Below are 5,033 nucleotides of genomic sequence, written 5' to 3'. Positions count from 1 at the left end.
TCTAGGCAAGATAAAATAATGACTTAGATTAGGGTGGCAACAGATAAGATAGAAAGAAAAGAACAAATTTGGGATATATTTTGGAGGTAGACATGGTTGGACTAATTCCGAATTCTCCAATAAATTCTGAAAATTCAGATGAATTCTGAACTCATACATCTACTATGTGCTATGCATTGTGCTGGGGATAGAAACATTAAAACAATACAGTCCTTACTTTTAAGGAGTTCATAAAACAGCAGGGGGAATAGATGTACAAATAATTATAATATAGTATGATGAACATATAACAATAGAGTTAAAATAATAACAATAATAGAATTACGTGCAAGGTAAAATGCAAGTCCAAAAGAGGAAGAAATTCATTGTGCCTGAATGCAGGGAGTAGTTACAGAAATCTTCACAAAGGACACAAAGAATTATCTTTGGAAGGATAAAAGAGTAAGGGAGTAAAATAGGCACAGGTACATGAAACAGCCCGGTGAATGCCAGAAGCCCTTAGGATGAATGAAACCTAGACTTTAGGAAAGGGTTTAGTGTCAGGAAGAAGCAATTGAGGGGCTTTAGGGGCTTTAAGAGAGAAATTATAATATTATATTTGCATTTATAAAATATCACTCTGACCTTAAAAGAAGATAGATTTGAAGAATGCAAAACCAGAGGTAGGAGGACTTCCACTTCCAGCCATGATGTAGCAACAGGAACTAGATTTATCTTTCCACTTAATTAGAAAGCCAGACAAAATACATGAAACAATGTTTTTGCACGTTGGGCAACAAGCACTGCAAGACTATGAACCCTGAGAAATGGGAAAAAAATGAATACGTGATTTCCCCAAATTACTGCCTGGAGGAAGTTTCCACACTAAAGAGAAGGGAAGGGGAATTTAAAGGGTCTGATGGTCTTACTGAGTTGAGGAGACAGATATTGGAGTTTGGGGAGGCTAAGCCAGCTAGTACTGGTGGGGCAGAGTGTCAGAGAGGAGAGAACTGCACAAAGACAGAGCTTTACGTAGCCTGGGCAACACAGTGAGAGCCTGTCTCTACAAAAAAAAATTAGAAAATTAGCTGGGTGTGGTGGTGCACACCTGTAGTCCTAGCTACTAGGAAGGCTGAGACAGGAGGATCGCTTGAGCCCCAGGAGTTTGGGGTTACCATGAGCTATGATTGTGGCACAGCACTCCAGCCTAGATGACAGAGCGAAACTGTCTCTATTTAAAAAAAAAAAAAAAGACAAAAAGACAAAGAAAGAGCTTTGGAGACCTGCAGAGGGTTCTCTCTGGATCTTTGGCTGAGTACTGATCTGTGCATGCATATAAGGAAACTGTTTTTCCTTTTATTTCAGAGCCACACTTCTCCCTGGTCCCTTGATGAATGGTTCTGGTAGCAGGATCAAAGCAAAACAGGGCTCAGAGCTGAGTTTACAGGGAGATGAGCCATTTCCAGATCTATAGTCTGGACTGTGGTCAGTGAGTCTGCCAGCTGGGTGCAGTTTTGCCCTTTCAAAAGGCCCTCCTCAGTCTTGGACTGCACCAGTGTTTCACAACCTCCTATGTGGATCGCAAAGTTCCTGTAAAGACACTTTTTTCTGTAGATGGCCAAGAAATTAATGTTGCTGTGGGGGGGGGGCATGAGAGGAAAATCTATTCCACTATCTTGGTGACATCACTTTGCTATTGTTTTTATTTCAAAGTTTTAAATATGGTGGCCAGGTACGTTGGCTCACACCTATAATCGTAGCACTTTGGGAGGCCAAGGTGGGAGGATTGCTTGAGGAAAGGAGTTTGAGACCAGCCTGGACAACACAGTGAGATCCTATCTCTACAAAAAATTAAAAAATTAGCCAGGCATGGTGGCACATGCCTGCTTTCTTCAGTTTTTGCTGAGGTGGGAGGATCACTTGAGCCCAGGAGTTCAGGGTTATAGTGAGCTATGATCATGTCACTGCACTCTAGCCTGGATAATAGAGCAAGACCTCATCTCTTATTAAATGAATAAATAAACAAACAAAGTTAAAGTATAAATAAATGCCAAATTGATGATGGGTAGAATGTGGTTTGTACTGTGTTAATTTGGTTAAGCTAAAATTATGTTTCCCAGAATTCTTTTCTCTGTATGGTTCTGGGTTAAAGTTGACACAAAGAGGAATTTTTGCAATATTTAGAAGACATAATTTAAGTATAAGCCATTACTCTGTGAAGCTCATCCTGCTTAGATGTGGTAACAAACTACAGAGAGGCTGGGGGTTCCAGCTTGTCCTCACTCCTCTGCCTTGTGTCTAGTTCTTCTTTCCAGTGTCCATTTCTTCCTTCCAACTTCTGGTCATGTTGGCAAACAGTGGCCCCCGGCCTACCACCAGATGCTTGGCAGCACACTGTCAAAGGCAGTTGCTACTCAAAGGCACAGCTTTCCACGGACATTCCCACAAGCCTTTCCTCTCCCGTCTCATTTTGGCAGTCGGACAAGGTGGCTTCTCAGATTAACTGACTGGTAACTTCTCTGATTCTCTAATTTCTCTCCTGAACCTTCACTTCCTCAGCTCTTCTTACAATTATGTAAGATGTAATAAGTCCTATAATAAGTTTCTTATCCCATACCTGATAGTGGTTCTTCCCTCATAGAACCTTGACTGCTAGAAAGAGGAAAAATCTTGATGGAATTTGAGCCTGTTTCACCTGTTCCTGAGACCCAGTTACAACCTTGTGCTTCCTATATTTAGTTGTTCAAACATTATTCAGATTCTGTTTATGAAACAGTTTTTTTTCCCTTAAGCTAACTTGACTTCATTTTCAGGTATTTGTAATCAAAAGAACTGTAATTAATACCATATGGCAATATTAATTATGAGTGTCATGCATTTTTGCATGTCTGTGTTTAGAGACACAAACTGCTGTGTTCTAAACTATCTTTTTAAGGATATTTATATAGCAAACAACCTTGGAAGATATAGTAGCTCCCTCTGGTGCAAAGCCCTCAGGAAACAATGAAAAAATGATGACACTCTGCTATTGGTATAAAAAATAAATAATAAAATGGCCTTTGTCTCTAACACAAGGAACATGAAACTATTGTGGGCTAACTTGTCAGCTTGCATAGTGAAATCTCAGATCCTTATTCATGAGAATAAGATTATTTTAGACTGGTATAATTTCACAAGTACTGTTCACTGGACTTTTCAAACAGAACAATGTATATAGCTATGATATGGAGTAACATTTTAATACACAAATAAATAGGTTTTTAAGAAATAAATTCAATTTATTATATCATTGTAATGTAATAATTACTTTATATGCATAAATCTCTTTATTTCTCATTTGTAATATAAACAAGAATTTGGTCAGGATGCTTTGGTTGTAGTAACAGAAACAAAACTCTAATTCATGCAAAAAGGAGAATTTATTATAAAATTACAAGGGTACCTTAACAAAGCCAAGAACAACAGCTAAAGCCAGGCCTCAGGGATGGTGGCCAGTAATAGAAATTAAATCTTGCTAGCTTAAGCAAAAAAGGGAGTTTATAATTAGGATATAAGAATATCTTACCAAGTCAAGGGAAGGGATTATAGCCATGCTTCCTGAAGAGCTAGAGCAAAGGAATGAAACACTATTAGAAAGCCAGGAGTCACACTCTCCAAGGTCTCATGTCCAGTTTTCACTTTGCAAATGCTTCATTGCTCTCTCACTGCACATTTGCTGTTTTTACTTTCTAAGCCACATGATGGGACGTGGCAATCCATACATCCCAGTTTATATTTCTTCTATTCCAGAGACTAGTCAGAGCAAGGCTAGAATCTCTTGTCACTAGCTCCAAATTTCTAGGTAAGTTTTAGGACCTCACCAAAAATAGAGCTAACTTCCTTCTATGGAATAGGCAGTAAGATGGAAGTTTCAGGACACCAAGAGACAAGAGGCAATTAAAATTTTTGTTTTTACTGTTCCTTACAGAGCTTGTACTGAAATAGCTTACTTAGATTTAGAGGTGGATGGAGATAGATGTGTCCAGAACTCATAGCACACTGTGTGGAAATGACCAGTTTCAAAAGAGATAAATATTCTAACTCCTTTTAATATTTCCCTTGGGACAGAAATAATAGACTTGGATAATGCTATTATCTTGAGACAAGTTTCTCTGCATTTGTCGTAATAGGTATGATTTATCTCCTGGGAAAGTATGGAAAGGTCTAATATGAGTAAGTTAAGCACAAAAAGTAATATTATACTTTGTTAATTAATAATTTTTCCCAAGAGAAAGAAAAAAAGGGGTTAATAACATGGAGAATGTTTAAGAAAAAGGAAAAAAGAAAAGACTAATTACACGGTGGGTGTCAGAAATCCCTAACAACCATAAATAGAAATCTGACCAAAGATATCTCAGATTAGAGAGAAACTGATTCTTCTAGCTTGAGTCAAGTACCTATAAACTATCTTCATTATAGTAGGGTGAGAGCTAGGGTACCATTCTGAGAAACTGAGATAGGAAAGGGGAATGAAAATTATTTTCTGTATTCTTTACAGTGTTTTTACAGTGTGTCAGGCTCTCTTGCAGGAGGAAAATTATATTGCTTACCAAAAGCATAACATAATAATATTTGAGTGTTAGGTGATTTATGTATTTTAAATTTAGAAGAGCTGATAGAGGTATTCTACCCAGCCCTGCCCACATTGAAATAAAACTGAAAACATCAAAAGTATAAGGAAATGCTACAGATGTTTTATTCAAAAATATATTATTTTGGGCTGAAGATTTCTTAAATTATTTTTCCTGTATGTTGACATACATTCCTATTATTTATTATGTCTTTTGATGAGATACAAAGAGTTAAGCTTATGTTCATGATATCATTCTAGTTCTTCTTGCAATTTTGTTTCTAGCAATAACCAACAAGGGAAGTAGGACCCTTCTATGGTAAAGAACAATAAAAGCAATATTAGCATGGACATGTTAAGAGACTCAGAAGCTAGTAATTCAGTTTTATCTTTACCTGATTTCAGTGAATACAAAATTTCAAAAGAAAAAAGTCATTCAATATTA

Source organism: Microcebus murinus, chromosome 2, assembly GCF_040939455.1.
Source record: "Microcebus murinus isolate Inina chromosome 2, M.murinus_Inina_mat1.0, whole genome shotgun sequence".
In the NCBI taxonomy this organism is placed as follows: Eukaryota; Metazoa; Chordata; class Mammalia; order Primates; family Cheirogaleidae; genus Microcebus; species Microcebus murinus.
Note: the sequence above shows the minus strand (reverse complement) of the source record.